Here is a 16,465-nt window from a genome sequence, read left to right as displayed (position 1 = left end):
GATTTAAGGCTGCAACTGGGGAGTGATTGCCAATTCCAAGAACACAGCAGGTCCTTTCTCCTTGGTTTCCAGAGGAGAACATCGGTTCATGGAGGTACAGCTCCTCCCTTCCGGAGCCAGTCACCTTGCAGACCCTCCCCGAGACGGACCATGTTTCCTCTGTCAGTGCTCAGCCTCGACAGCTCCCGGTGCAGTGTTTCCCAAGTGCAGTGTCTGCACTTGGCACTTGGTATCTGTTTCCTGCTGTGCTCCTGCAGGAACCCTGGGAGATCAATGCTTTTGTAGACCCACCGGTCTTTCTCCAAAAGCCCTGAGGCCAGATGTGCTGCAGAAATCAGACTTCTTCAAACCGTAGAAAGGTAATGTGATGCATTCAACGGTATTACATAACACCCCCAATAGGCCTGGGGCAGCACCCTTTAATCAAACATATTAATATTTCCACAGTGAGGTATATGAATATTCACCCTGAGTGAAATAAACCTAAACTATAAATAGCTTCTCATCAGCTCAGGGCACGTTTTACAGAGTTGAGCTCTAACTAGCTCCGTCTGCTTTGACGCCTCCTGCCCTCACCCTTCCACTACCACACTCTCCTTCTTTCTGTACAAAAGCCTATTCTCACCACATTCTTTGGCCCCCAGCTTCTGTGTCCACCCCCAGTTTGGTGCTTGTCATCCATCCTAACCTTCTGGCAAACGCTCAGAGTTCTTTGTGTATATAAACACTTTTTAGGCTGAACTGTGGACACAAGGGCACCAATGGGTTATATTGAAAAAGGAAATACGCTCTTGCCCCCGACCGCACGGAAAAGGCTCAGATCCCCTGACCCGCACAGGGTTTCACCTTCTCTGGGAAAATAAAAAGCAAGATCTGGCAGAGCAGGCTGTGTTTTGAGTCTGAGACCTGCCCTCACATCCCTGCTCTAGAGCCCGCTATGCTTTCTGGTAGCCTGTTACTTTCAATGACCCTTTTCCTTGGACTGGCCTTAAGAGTTCTGGCTTCTGGCCCTAGTATGAACCTCATCTACCGAGATGCTAGGTGCCTCTGCAGAGGCCACTTCATTCATTCACTCAACCATTTTTGCCAGGGGCCATTCCAGATGCTAGGGTTTTAACAGTGAATAAAACAGACAAGTTCCCTTTCCACTTGAGCTTGTGCTCTAATGGGGTGACTGCTGATAAACAAATGACATGTAATATAACATCAGGCAGCAAAAAGGCACTGTGAAGAAAAAGAAAGCAGGATAAGGTTATAAAGAAAGAATGAGGGGCACCTGGGTGGCTCAGTGGGTTAAGCCTCTGCCTTCAGCTCAGGTCATCATCTCAGGGTCCTCGGATCGAGCCCCACATCGGGCTCTCTGCTTGGTGGGGAGCCTGCTTCCTCCTCTCTCTCTGCCTGCCTCTCTGTCTACTTGTGGTCTCTGTCTGTCAAATAAATAAATAAAATCTTTTAAAAAAGAAAGAAAGAGGGACGCCTGGGTGGCTCAGTTGGTTAAGCAGCTGCCTTCGGCTCAGGTCATGATCCCAGCATCCTGGGATCGAGTCCCATATCGGGCTCCTTGCTCGGCGGGGAGCCTGCTTCTCCCTCTGCCTCTGCCTGCCACGCTGTCTGCCTGTGCTTGCTCTCTCCACCTCTCTCTCTCTGATAAATAAATAAAAATAAAATCTTTAAAAAAAAAAAAAGAAAGAAAAAGAATGAGGATGCTATTTTTTTTTAAGTTTTTTTTAATTCATTTGAGAGAGAGAGCACAAGCAGGGGAAGAGGCAGAGGGAGAAGGAGAAGCAGACTCCCCACTGAGCTGGGAGCCCCATGTGAGGCTCAATCCCAGGGCCTGGAGATGATGACCTGAGCTGAAGGCAGACCCTTAACTGACTGAGCCACGCAGGCATCCCGGGGACGCTATTTTAGATGGAGTAGCACGCACAACCTCTCTAAAGAGGCAGCATTTCAGTGGTAATCTGAATTAAGCAAGAGAACGAGCCATGAGGCTATCTGGAAGAAGTACAGTATAGACTGAAAAGACAAATTCAAATGCTCTGTGTAGGAAATGGGTTGGCACTGAGGAAGGTGGGAAAATTGGGGGCACAAAGGAGTCATGACCCATAGCAACTCTGATATTCAGTCGGGAGCTTCAGCAGTTTGTTGGAGCCTGATGGCCTTGGAGGACTTAAAGGTCAGTACTTAAAGGACTTAAAGAAAAAGTAGAAAGATGTGATTGGAAACTGGATGAAAGGAGATTCTTGTTACATGATGTCCAAAAGTTTAGCAGCATTGTCACCTGTGGGAATTTGGAAAGTAGAAAATGTACTTAATGTGCTAGGTGATCGGGCCCACGAGATTTCCAAGCAGAGTTTTGGAGTTTTCACCTAGTTTCTTCTTGCCTGTTCTAGTAAGATGAGACAGAAGAGAAATGAGCCAGAAAGAGTAGCTGTGAAATGTAAAGGAATGAGAACTTTCTGGTTTTGAAAATCCCTGGCTTCTCTCTAGATGGCAAATGATGGTAAAATTAAGAGACCGTTTCTGGGAAAAGAGCCAATCCAGAGAAATAGCCAGAAAATGTGGGCTAAAGATGAAGCTGAGGAAGGGACTGTAAAATCTGTCATTGAGTATCAGAAAATGTAAGGGGTCAGTCGCTTTGGAGGACCGTTCACTTAATAAGGCTTCTAAGCAAGCTTAGAGGGGTCACTCCTCCGTAGTCTTAGCAGCATCCCAAAGTGGAAAAGGGTTTATCTCGAAGAGATTTGTCTGATGGAGCCAATCCCAATAAGATTCACAGGACATCCATAAAGGCTTTAGGAGAACTGTATTGGTAAAACCACTGCTCCCTTGAGCTGATAGAGACAAAGACAGTTCAAAATTAAAGAATGTCTTTGGGCTTCCAAACCTCTACAGGCAGGAAGAAGGCTGAGAAAATCGATCAACTGTAACATAAGCTGCCTTTCATGGAAAAGGAAATATGGCTCTGAAGGAAAAACCAAGATTCCATAGGGCAGAGCCAAGAGCCATGGAGAATTATTCCTAGCCATTAAGTTCCAAGAAAAGAACTCCCAACATTGAAGATTCTGATATATTTCACTATTGCTATTGGCCAGGGACTTCCCAATGTCTCCTTTTTTTGAATGGGGAGTGTCTCTGATGGTTAAGCCTCTCACAATATTGTACGCTGTGTGGGCGGGTGGGTGAGAAGAACAGATAACTGTCTTTTCAGTTCATGCATCTTCAGACCACGGGGAACTGTACCCAGAGAGAAATACTTGGGGAATCTCACCCAGGAAATGTCATAGGTTCCTGATTTAGATAATGATATTCTAAATTATGAGCTGTGATATGAGACTTTAGGGGACCCTGGAGGAGGTAAGAATATTTCCATGTAGGAGGGACATGACTGACTAGGGACCAGAGGGCAGGTTATGGTAAACGGCCCCATGGGATCCCCTCTCTTGGTGTTCACATTTCCTCCCATGGTGCACAGGAAGTCCTGTGTAACCGGTTAATAGGCTATTGTAGAAACGATGGTATATCACTTCTACTACTAAGTCATTAGAGGCTTTGTGGCTTCTGCCTTGCTCCCTCTTGCATCGCTCACTCTGGAGGAATCTAGCCACCATGTAAGGACATGCAAGCAGCCCTCTGGGTGAGTTTACATGGTGGGGAACTGAGGCCACCTACCAAAGTCAGCCCTAGTTCCCCAGCGACTGTTAATGACCCATCCTGGGAGCAGAGCCTCTAGCCAGTCAAGCCTACAGAGGACCTCAGCCCTCGCCAACAGCTTGGCTACAACATAATGAGAAACTTCATTTCTAAACCATTCAGGGAAGTCACTCCTGAATTCTTGAGCCACAGAAACTACGTGAGATAATAAATATTTATTGTTGCATGGAGCCCCTAACTTTGCGAACAATTTGTAATGCAGCAGTAGATAACAAATACGAATGGGCATCCATGCTTTGCTTAAATCCTTCCGGGATCAGAGAATCATTTATTCATTCATTCAGTGGTTATTGAGCATCTCCTCTGTGTCGCCAGCCCTCCGTGTGGGAGCGCCCCATCTCCCCACCCCCACAAGTGACGGACGTGGTCATGTGACTTGCTTTGACCAATGATGGTTGAGCAGAAGTGATTACACGTCACTCTAAGTAGAGGTTTCAGAGCCTTTACATGGTTCTACCACCACACTACCCCCCCAACCCCTGCCCCCCACCCAATACAGCACTTTCCTAGCTGATGCTCCAGCCTAACCCTGGAGTAAAGAGGATGTGGAGCACAGAACCGCAGCAACTTGTACCATTATCACGAATATACCTTTGTTATTACAACCACTAAGTTTTGGTGGCTGTTATGCAGCAGAACCCAGCAACAGCTGACTGATACAGTCCTCCTATGCCAGTGCCTCATGGGATGCTGTATTCTGGGATCTCTTCATCTTGGCTGTCCTCCTCAGAATGCTTCCTGGCTCATCACTACTCCTCCCAGGGCTCAGCATGGTGGAGTCTGAGCAGTCCAGAGAATAGTGAGCCTTGTCCCTCTCAGAATCGGTGTCACACAATCACTCCACAGCTGCCCAAAACATGGGAGATCTTGCTGTCTGGCAACCTCACAGTCTGGAGCACAGAAACCTCCCACATAGCTACAGAAGAATGTCTCTGGGGACCAAAAAGATGTCATGAGTCCACATTCTGAGGCTTGAGGACCTGACCCCTAGGACAGGCTTCTAACTTCCTCTGAGCCTAATTAAACTTCTTAACCTAAGCCTAACAAGTTTGGTGATATGGTGACCAAGCCCACAGCAGATTCAAAGGTGCAAACTTGAGGTAAACTGACATGTTAGATGCAATGGGGTGGGATCCAGGAAAGAAACAGGAGGATGGGTGCCCCTGACCCAACTCACAACTACTCTGCAGGATCGGTATTAAGATGCCCATTTTACAGGAGAGCAAACTGAGGCTCAGATAGGTTAATAAATTGCCAAGTCACAAGCTTGTTGTCAGAATTCAAGCAGGCATAAGTGGGTACTCCGTAACAGCTCCTGGTGCTGATTTTGACCTGAGGAGGGGCAGAAAATACCCCCAAGTGTTCCCTCATCCCATTCCCTTCAGGGAGGTACAGTGGATTCACAGGCGCCCTCAGAAGAGGTGATGCAAGGCTGAGCACTGCCAGTGGGCACAAACAGAGCCCAGAGGAGGAGCCTGGGGTCAGGCAGCATGCTCTCTTAGGAAACTCTGGCTAAGACCAGAACCACCCCAGAGTTTTGGAAGACCTGATGAACTCCTTCCTAGGGTTTTTAAATTTGTTTTTTATTTTATTGTGGTAAAATATACCTAACATAAAATTCACCATTTTAGCTACTTTGAAGTGTACATTTCCACGGCATGAAGTATGTTCCCGTCCCCACCACCCATCTCCAGAACTTTTTCATCTTCCCAAATGGAAACTTTGTACCCATGAAACGGTATCCCCCACTCTCCCTCCCCCAGCCCCTGGTGACCACCATTCCACATTCTGTCTTCCTTGACTTCTCTGGGGACTCCCTGTATGTGGAATTATATAGATTTGTCTTATCGTGATGGGCTATTTCACTTAGTAAAATACCTTCAAGCTTCATCCGCATTATAGCAGGTATCAGAATCTCCTTCTTTTGAAAACTGAAATTAATATTCCTTTGGATGTATATGCCACATTTTGTTTATCTGCTGATGGACACTTGGGCTGTTCTTACGTTTCGGCTGTTGTGAATAGCCAAACATGGGTGTACACATATCTCTTCGAGACACCTGCTTTCAGTTCTTTTGGGTCTATAAACAGAAGTGGAATTCCAAGCCTATATGGTAATTCTATGTTTAGTTTTTTGAGGAGCTATAAAACCATTTTCCACAGCTGTGGCACCATTTCACATCCCCACCAGCAGTGCACAAGGGGTCCAGTTTCTCCATGTCCTCGCCAACAGGTATTATTATTTTTTTAATAATAGACATCCTAATGAGTATGAACTCATATCTAATTGTGGTTTTGCTTTACATTTTCCTAATGATCAGTGACATTGGGCATCTTCTCATGCACCTAATAGCTATTTGTAAATCTTCTTCAGAGAAATGTCTGGTCAAGTTCATGCTCACACGGTGAGCATGAAACTACCCGGCAATGTGCACGCGTGGTCATCTCAGTGGCGCAGAATGGAGTGATTCAGTTGTTATTGACATGTTATTGACATTAAACCCCTAAATTTAAGAATTCTTCTTTTTTTTTTTTTATAAACATATATTTTTATCCCCAGGGGTACAGGTCTGTGAATCACCAGGTTTACACACTTCACAGCACTCACCAAAGCACATACCCTCCCCAATGTCCATAATCCCACCCCCTTCTCCCTAACCCCCTCCCCCCAGCAACCCTCAGTTTGTTTTGTGAGATTAAGAGTCACTTATGGTTTGTCTCCCTCCCTATCCCATCTTGTTTCATTTATTCTTCTCCTACCCACTTAAGCCCCCATGTTGCATCACCACTTCCTCATATCAGGGAGATCATATGATAGTTGTCTTTCTCTGCTTGACTTATTTCGCTAAGCATGATACGCTCTAGTTCCATCCATGTTGTCGCAAATGGCAAGATTTCATTTCTTTTGATGGCTGCATAGTATTCCATTGTGTATATATACCACATCTTCTTGATCCATTCATCTGTTGATGGACATCTAGGTTCTTTCCATAGTTTGGCTATTGTAGACATTGCTGCTATAAACATTCGGGTGCATGTGCCCCTTTGGATCACTACATTTGTATCTTTAGGGTAAATACCCAATAGTGCAATTGCTGGGTCATAGGGCAGTTCTATTTTCAACATTTTGAGGAACCTCCATGCTGTTTTCCAGAGAGGTTGCACCAGCTTGCATTCCCACCAACAGTGTAGGAGGGTTCCCCTTTCTCCGCATCCTCGCCAGCATCTGTCATTTCCTGACTTGTTGATTTTAGCCATTCTGACTGGTGTGAGGTGATATCTCATTGTGGTTTTGATTTGTATTTCCCTGATGCCAAGTGATATGGAGCACTTTTTCATGTGTCTGTTGGCCATCTGGATGTCTTCTTTGCAGAAATGTCTGTTCATGTCCTCTGCCCATTTCTTGATTGGATTATTTATTCTTTGGGTGTTGAGTTTGCTAAGTTCTTTATAGATTCTGGACACTAGTCCTTTATCTGATATGTCGTTTGCAAATATCTTCTCCCATTCTGTCAGTTGTCTTTTGATTTTGTTAACTGTTTCCTTTGCTGTGCAAAAGCTTTTGATCTTGATGAAATCCCAATAGTTCATTTTTTCCTTTGCTTCCCTTGCCTTTTGTGTTGTTCCTAGGAAGATGTTGCTGCGGCAGAGGTCGAAGAGGTTGCTGCCCGTGTTCTCCTTTCTAATTGGGTTGTTTGGGGTTTTTGTTGTTGCTGCTGCATTTTAGGAATTCTTGATACATTATGGATATTAACCCCTTATTAGATCTGTGGTTGACAAACATTATCTCCCATCCAATGAGTTCCCTTTTTGCTCTATGGATAATATCCTTTGACAGCAAAAGTTTTTTATTTCAAAGAAGACCCAATTTATCTATTTTTCCTTTTGTTGTCTATGCTTTTGGGGTCATATCCAAGAAATCTTTGCCAAGCCCAACAATGTGAAACTTTTCCCCCATGTTTCATCCTAAGGATTTCATAGTTCCAGCTCCTACATTTAGGTCTTGGATCCATTTTGAGTTAACATCGTGTGCGTTTCATGGTAAGGGTCAAACCTCGCCCTTTTGCATGGGGAGATCCCGTTTTCCTAGCACCACTTGTCAGACAAATTATTTTTTGCATGGACAAACACCAAAGCTATGTTCCTAGTTCTTACAGAACTAGAAGCCAAAATGAATACACAGATTAAACACAAACAAAACAAATGAGCAGTGAAAGTCAAGCAGCACTAAATGAACATAAAAATGATGTTATTTTGTTAAAATTAAATCACCCGCTGCTCAGTGGTAGCAAAGCGGGTTCTGCGGGTTGTCTCGCCACAGTTTTCCCCTGGAACCGCTGCCTGGATGCACCAGCCCCTTATTAATCTGCCTCTGTTCTGTTCCCATCAGCCAAGACATTGAATACTCCATCACGCTGTCTCTCTCTCTCTCACGCACACACACGCGCACACACCACACACGCATGCGCGCGCGTGCACGCACACACACGGTGAGCATGAAACTACCCGGAAATGTGCACGCGTGGTCATCTCAGTGGCGCAGAATGGAGTGATTCAGTTGTTATTGACATGTTATTGACATGAAACCCCTAAATTTAAGAATTCTTGTAAAGCACTCATGAATCTTGACAATATGTCTGAGGACTCCAGGGAGTCATGGACACCAAGTCAGAAACCCTGAGCTTTGCAATGCCATGGATGGAGCTAGAGAGCCGTAATAACAAATACGGTATGACCTCATTCATGTGCGGAATTTAAGAAACGAAACAAACAAGCCAAGGGAGTGGGAAGAGAGAGGGAGAAAGACAAGACAAGAAACAGACTCTTAGGGGTGCCTGAGTGGCTCAGTGCATTAAAGCCTCTGCCTTCGGCTCAGGTCATGGTCTCAGAGTCCTTGGATCAAGCCCCACATCCAGCTCTCTGCTCAGCAGGGAGCCTGCTTCTTCCTCTGCCTGCCCTCCACCTGCTTGTGTTTGTGCGCTCTCTCTCTGTCTCTCTGTCTCTCTCTCTCTCTCTCTCTCTGTCAAATAAATAAAATAAAAAGAAAGAAATAGACTTAACTCCAGAGAACAAACTGACAGTTACAGTGAGGGGGGGTGGGGCAGGTGCAACAGGAGATGAGGCCTGAGGAGGACCCTTGCGGTGATGAGCCCCTGGTGACGTATAGACCAGGTGAATTACTATACGGCACACCCAAAACTAATACAACACTGTGTGTTAGCGCTACTGGAAGTAAAATAAAAACTTAAAAAAAGAAAGAAAGGAAGTCTGAGTTTGGTAGCCATAGCACAAAAGCCGAGACTAGACTATATGGGTTAACAGGGCTTTAACAAGGAATTAAAATGCTCCGTTTGTAAATGTGAACAATGGGCTTCCCGGGGGCAAGGCCACATGCGTGCAGACGATGCTTGCTTACGGCATGTGTGCCTTTTACAGCTCTGGATCCCTCGGCCAACCTCAAGCAGGCCTCACACACCCCCACCCCACCCCACCCTCACCACCCCCAGGGAATACCCTCCCCTCCGCCCAACCCCTCTCCCCAGCGGCTACAGCATCACACACACCCCTTCCTCCTCCCTCTCGGCTGTTGTCCTCCCAGCGTTTTGCTCTGAGAACTTCCTCACCACCACCCCCAGCACACCTGCCCTGCTCCTTCTTTCCTGATCCCAGAGGCTCTGTCCTGGTTGCTTCCAGAGCCACCCCTCCAGGCCACACAGAGCAGAGCCTCTCAGGGTCAAGGACACATGTCCTTCCAGTAAATCTCCCCTCCTCCCGCATCTGAGCTCAGACATTCCTATCAGCTCTACATTCTCCTACCTGGGACTTCAGAAACTCACTCTTGGATCTCTCTCCCCCTTCAAATGCCGTCTTATTTCTCTCTTTCCCTTTGGAGCAAAACCCATAGCAGCCCCCTAGGTAGGGTGGCCTCCACCCTCTCCGATTTCACTCCCTTTGGCTCAGAAACCCTCGCCAGGCAGGCTTGCAAGCGAAACTGCTCTCATCCAAGGTCGCCTGGATCCCAGAGGCGCGTTAGCAAGTCCACTGTCAATGCCTCACAGCCAAATGCCAGGTCCATGGCTGTACCTGGCGGAGGGGACCAAAACTGTGTCAGACTGAGTGCCTTTCCCACCACCTTCCCCCTCGCATCCATAGACAGCTCCAGCCTCTTGTTGCCCTGGGTGAGCCCAGGGCAACCCAGCACGTGAAAAGATGCTCAAACACCATTACTCATCAGGGAAATGCAGATCAAGACCACGATGAGATACCACTCTACACCCAGGCGGGTGGCTGTCATTTAAAAAACAAAAAACAGACAATAACCAGGGTGGGAAATGTTGTGGAGAAGTTGGATCCTTCTTCCCACATTGCTGCTGGGAACTCAGGATATAGCCACCGTGAAAAACCATGTTGGAAATTCCTCAAAAAGGTGAACGTAGAGCTAGCCTAGGACCCAGCAATCCCACTCCTGGGCATACACCCCAAAGAACAGAAGATATCAAAAAAAAAAAAAAAAAAAAGAACCGAAGACATGTACATGTATGTCCAAAGACCTGTACATGTATGTTCACAGCAACCCTATTTACAAGAGTCGAAACAGCCCCCGTGCATCAGCAGATGAATGGATACACAACACGTGGTCTGTCCAGCAGAACCCCAAAAAACCAACATTTGGTTCCATTTACATAAAACATCCAGAACAGGTCAATGCACAGACACAGAAAGTAGGTCAGCCGTTGCTGGGGTCTGAGGGAGGGGGGCTTGGTCAGTGAAAGCTTACTGCATACGGGGCTCTCCTTTGGGGTGATGGAAATGTCTCAGACCTATAGAGATCTGGGTGACAGTTGCCCATCAATGTGAATGTACTAAAGTCCACTGGTTTGTACGCTTTAAAGTGGTTAATTTCACAGTATATGAATTCTACTCTAATAAATAAACCCACCAACCTCCACCAGCTCTACCATCAAAATCTGTCACTGACTACCCCTCGCTGCCGCTGCCCTGGTCCTAGCCACAGTCACCTCTATCCAGAGCCTCCTTAAGGGTCTCCAGGCTTCTATCCTTGCCTAGCTAAGCCAAGGCAGATCACATCTGCCTCTGCTCTAAAGCCTCCCATGACCTGCATGGTGTTCAGAGTCAAAGTCAAAGTCCTTCCCAGGACCCACCTGGCCAGGGTAGCATCCTGCTCCTTTCCTGCCTCAACCCTGCTACTCCTCAGCCACAGCTTGCCTCCGCCCCCACCCCAGGCCCCAGCCAGCCAGTTGCCTCCCTACCCAGCTCTCCGCTCTCCTGGCCTGGAAAGCTCCTCCTGCTATCCGCCCCACTCACACCTCCCTTCCCTCGGGTCTTCAGGCTCTCCTTGGTAGTCCCTTCCTAAAAATCTCAGCCCTCGCCCAGCACCCCAGACCACCTTCCCCAATGTCGTTTTACCTCTGTCACTCACTGGGGTTCACCTACTAGACAGTCCATCTCTTCACTTTCCTCCAGTGAAATTAAAGCTCCACGAGGGCAGGATTTTCCCCTTTTCCATTCCCCGCTAGACTCTCAACACGAGGGACCATGCTCGGCACAGAGGACACAATAAATATTTATCAAATGAATGGCTGGATTGGCTTGGAGTGGCACGTATGAGGTGGTGCTCAGAAGCAAAGAACTCAGACGCACGGAACATTCCACACCAGTCCCGTTCGCTTCCAGCATCCGCCTAGAAGGAAGGAGACATTCTCACAGCCGTCAGAGGCAGAGCCTGAGCAAGGAGGTGAGGGCCTCCATGAAGGGGGAAGCCCCTTGGAGGGGAGGGACACCTCGCTTGCCTCACCCCAGCCCCACCCCTATGAGATCAAAGCTCCCTTTTGACCAGTCCCCAGCGTGCCAGGCCTGTGAACCAAGCTCAGATGACAATCTTGCCTCAGAACCACAGCATGAGTCCCTGTAAAAGACGTCTTTGGGGAGACATACACCAAGGCAGCAGCTGGAGAAGGCTCAGCTGGTCCCCTTCTCTCACGGGAGCCTGCAGAGGTCAGGGTGTGAGTGGAGCCCAGACAGCTAACCGTGACCCGCACCAGTCTGAGGACAGGCACAACGGATTTCTTCCATCAAACCCCATGGTCAGAGAACGGCGTGTCTGGCGCCAGCCCACCTCACTCTGGATGGGATTTGAGTGGCTTAATAAGGATAGTAAAAACACAAGGGGTGCCTGGGTGGCTCAGTGGGTTAAAGCCTCAGCCTTTGGCTCAGGTCATGATCTCAGGGTCCGGGGATCGATCCCCGCATCGGGTTGTCTGCTTATCGGGGAGCCTGCTTCCTCCTTTCTCTCCCTGCCTGCCTCTCTGCCTACTTGTGATCTCTGTCTGTCAAGTAAATAAATAAGAGCTTTAAAAAACACACACACACAACAAGAGGACATTAGTTGCACAAGGGTGGGAAAAAAAAGATAAATGGGAACTGCACGGAATGATTGAGAGAAGAGGGGAGGCTGTGAGGGCAGAGAGAGGGATTTCAAACCAGCCCAGAAGGGGGGAAGGCTTCCCAGAGGATGTGACCAATGACCTATTGGGTCTTACCAATGAGCAGATGAAAAGGAACGGAAGGCTGTGTCAGGGGTCTGCAGGGCTCCCCTTGGGTTCGATGATTTGACGAAAGGACTCAGAGGATTCAGAAAAGCTGCCGTACTCACAATCATGGCAGATTCCAGAAAAAAAAAAAAAAAAAAGATACAGATTAAAATCAGCAAAGGGAAAGGTGCAGCAGATGGGGTTCAAGGTGAGACCCGCCGAGTCTCCAGCTGTCCTCTCACCCTGGAGTCCTGTGGACGATGTTTGCTCTCTCGGGGATAACGCGCATGGCCCCCGAGCCTGGGGGTCCAGGGTTGTACTGGGAGTCAGGCTTGAAGGCCAGGGGCGCTCGCATAACTGATCTTAACTGCTCTGTCTCTAGCCTCCCCAGAAGCTCAGACAGGCTGAAGCAGAGGCCAGAGGCCCAGGTGAACAGAAACAGGCATTCACCGTAAGTCCCACTTCGAGAGCACACCAGACTCCGGGGTCACCAAGACTCCCTATCGGGCAGGATATTTCGAGGGCCCAGAGGTTAGCTCCCAGGAGCCGGCCAAGGCCTCTGCAGGACTGGAGCAGCCTGGCTAACCCTCTCCTACTGAGTCCACCCCAGACCGCACAGGTCCCCCCAATGTGAGGCTAAATCATGTGTCATTGGTTACCCTTGGAAATCCTTCTGGAAGATGCTATTTTGGAGCTCTCTTCCCAGGGAGTCCAGAACAGCCAGCTTCTGTCCAGGGTTGTAGTGGGTTTACACTGAAGCCACACTGTGCGGAAATGCGGGTCTGAAGCCCTAGACTGGCTCTCAGCAGCTGCGTCCCCAGGGAGTGTGGAGGGTGCGGCAGGGGGACCACTCCCTCCCACCCAGGGCTCTTACTCCATGCCAGGCACACTTTGCCTTACACCTATTAGCCTGTTGGCTTCTCACACTACGCCTCAGAGCATTGGATAAGGTACTACCTGCATTTACAGAAGGGGAAACTGAGTCACGGAGCATGTCCATCGTACCCCAGATCACGCGGCTGGCTGTGGAAGGGGCAGTGGCTTTAACCTGGGCTGTCCAGCTTCAAGGTCTGCCTCCTACCACTGCCCTCCACCGCCTCTCACAAGGCAGACTGATGGAACCCTTCTAAGCCCCAAAGCCAAGCAGGCCGCGTCAGAGCCGCTCCCGCAGGATTCAGTTGCCAGCTACCCGCGGTGCATACTCACTAAAGGGGAAAGGGAACGGGCTCAGAAACCGATCTTACAGCCAGACCAGGATGGTGACAGAGAGACAGGAAGATAAAGAAATGCTACCCCAGCTGATTGGAGAAAGGGGTGTCCTCAGGAGAAAAGTAAAGACCCCTACAAACGGCGGCGTCAGTACTTTTCAGCCTCTGGAGGGCTCTGATAGGTGGGACAAGAAGAGGCGAGGCTCGCAGTGTCCCCGGATATGGGAGGGGACTTAGAGATTAGAAACAGACCAGGGCAAACTCCAAAGACAATGGGAGTGGCCTGCCTGCAGCCTGGGAGGGGGGTGGGGCAGATTTTCTCCCTTCCGGAAGCCGCTGTGAGGGATCCTCCCCCACGAGGAGCTGGAGGACCCACGGAGGGCTGACGGGTCTCAGAGGAAGCCAGGAAAATGGACACAGAAGGACGGGGCTGGGCTCTTGAGGGTTGTTTGTGGGTTTCATGGTGACCCTGTCACTGCAGGCGAGGAGATGGGTATGGCCTGAGCCCCAGGGCAATGCCCTTGGAGGTGGGGTCCGGAGGCTGGCAGGACCTCAGTGGGTGGATTCACCCCTGGCTCCCACGTTGGGCCGAGTCTGTTGAGGGCTTGTTGGGACAGCAGACCCTGGTGAATGCAGATGGCTCTCCATGGGGACCCCACGAGGCACAGTCTACAGGATCCTGGGTCTGTAACCAGCAGGGTTGCAGCAGGAGACAGAAACCACGTGTTACTTTAACAGGGGACCTGTCATATACAGAAGTATGAGCTAAGCATTGAAGAACTGGAAAGGCAGAAAGGAGAACTCTAAGGTGTCAGGGAGTCCGCGGTTTGGGGAACACACCCAGCCCTCAGCAAAGGGACAATACGAGACTGGAACAATTCAACCCAGAAGCTGGGCAGAGGGTTCCAGTGGGGCCTGGAAAGCAGACCTCAGAGGAACAGCCACTGCAGCTGGTGCTGGTGACACCCAGGGGGCCCAGGAGCTGCCGCCAGGATAATAGGGTTTTGTGGGCGGGATGCTCCCAGGGGCAGGAAGGGACAAGACCCCTCATGTTCCTCCAGCCTCGAACACCCCCTATTGTCAGACCCCACCCCCTATTGTCAGACCCCAGCAGGCAGACGGGGAACAAAGCAGAAATATCCCACTTCCAGCATCACAACATAAGAGAATTTGTGAGAACGGATTGCAAGCTGAAAGACAATAATTGGATAATGGTCCATTCTTCCCCTACTCGGCCACTGTCCACACCCTCTACAAAGGTTTGAATTTCTGCACAACAACAAAAAGAGCTCCGTTAACCTAACAAGGTGAAGGGCTCCTGGGTGGCTCAGTAGGTTAAGCCTCTGCCTTCGGCTCAGATCATGATCTCAGGGTCCTAGGATCGCGCCCTACATCTGGCTCTCTGCTCAGCAGGGAGCCTGCTCCCCCCACCCGCCTGCCTCTCTGCCTACTTGTGATTTCTGTCAAAAAAATAAAATCTTTAAAAAATAATAATAACAAAGTGAAACCATCCTCCATACACAGACTCTCACCTTCTCCCCAAAAGCAGCAGAAGCAAAGTCCCAAAGGTCATGGATGGCATCCATCCTAGGAGGCAAGCAGCCCACCCACCTCCGGGACATGGGAGCCATCCCCAAATTCAGTCCCATCCGAAACTTGCCGAAACTTGCGCTACCTAGGTAAGTTTCACCTCCAGCTTGCCTCAATAAAAGGAAAAGATCAGGGAAAGAGGAAGAGAGAAGACTGAAGAAAATGTGCATTACAGAGCAGGAAGTCCATTTCTCTTGATAACTAGGACCAGTAACTCCAACAATGAGTAACTTCCTTCTTTGCCTGTGGGCTCTGTGGCTGAACAACGGCGGCAGACTCAATTCAGTAAAAAAAAAAAAAAGTGTCCCCTGGAGAAACGGTCCCTCCTTGGGAACCAAAACCTCCAAACCAGCGGCGTCCAAAGCCGCTGGGAAGAGAAGCAGAAAATCTTCGAGTGGGGTATTAGGTGGAAGGAAAGAAGCCAGTCTTGTTCTGCCTCTTGGCTCCTGGACCCCCCCACCCCCCCCCCCGTATGTTCTGGTCATGGAGAAGCACACTATGAACAGGTCATGGGTTCAAAACATACACTGTATCCTACACAGAATGCCGTCCCTTCCAAGTGCTGCCTGCCCACGGGCATCCTAAGTAAGCCTTCAGTACATCATTCCACCATTCCGTTCAGCCAGCTGCTTGGGGCTAATAAGGTATTCATTAAGACCAGAAAATTGCAACAAGCAAAGGCCATCACCAAACTTCTTATGCTGTGAAATGAATTCCTTGATCAGAAGCGACGTGGAGCCGTGCCAGTGAATAAGGCCCCGAGAGCCCTCGGATAATGGTTCCTGGTCCCTCACGGGCCGCTGTCTTATTAGCATTATCCAACCAGCTCAGCCCTGATGGAAGGAAGAACACTCTGATCGCTTCACCCCCAGATGCCCTCCATCTGGGCCCCCACGACCACTTTAAACTTGAACTCATTGAGCAAGCACTGGGCTGGCTGGGCGGGCTGGGGAAAGCCAACCGACATCCACAGAGAAATTCTTTTCCTTCACGCCCTTGTCACTCTGTTCCCCTGACTCTGAAGAGCCCCCTCCGCCGGGGGGACACCCTTTGGGGAGCATTCCCATCAGAAACGAGCGTCTTGGCGGTGTACGTCCGTTCTGAGAATGCCCACCGATGTCTTCACCCACACCTCTTCACCCCCTCTGCCTCCCACCTCCCGATCCTGCTCTTTCCAAATCTCTGAGCCTTCAGCTAAAACTTGATTTATAAAATCAGGTTGTGGCGGGATCTGACCTGGGGCTCTCCTTTGCCAACCACCCCCCGCCCCAGCAAAACCGTGACCAGCTGCCCGTGAACTGTCGATGCCAGGTCTCTCGGCTGTCCAAACAAAGCAGAAAGCTCAGTGGTGTGTTTGAACCTTTGCCCACCAAAGGGTTTCCCTTCACCAGTGACCTCGCA

General features: G+C 49.3%; 1 long non-coding RNA gene across 1 annotated transcript in view; it reads right to left on the bottom strand.

Annotated features, from left to right (window-relative positions):
- The window catches only part of LOC131814731 (uncharacterized), a 72,871-nt gene extending 59,210 nt beyond the window's left edge, over positions 1-13,661 (bottom strand). Inside the window, exon 1 of the long non-coding RNA XR_009347427.1 lies at positions 12,276-13,661. This is a non-coding gene — a long non-coding RNA (uncharacterized LOC131814731). The remainder of the gene's footprint in view (positions 1-12,275) is intronic.
- Between the last annotated feature and the right edge of the window lie 2,804 nt (positions 13,662-16,465).

This window comes from Mustela lutreola, chromosome 1 (assembly GCF_030435805.1).
Source record: "Mustela lutreola isolate mMusLut2 chromosome 1, mMusLut2.pri, whole genome shotgun sequence".
In the NCBI taxonomy this organism is placed as follows: Eukaryota; Metazoa; Chordata; class Mammalia; order Carnivora; family Mustelidae; genus Mustela; species Mustela lutreola.
Note: the sequence above shows the minus strand (reverse complement) of the source record. Positions and strands in the feature narration are given on the sequence as shown.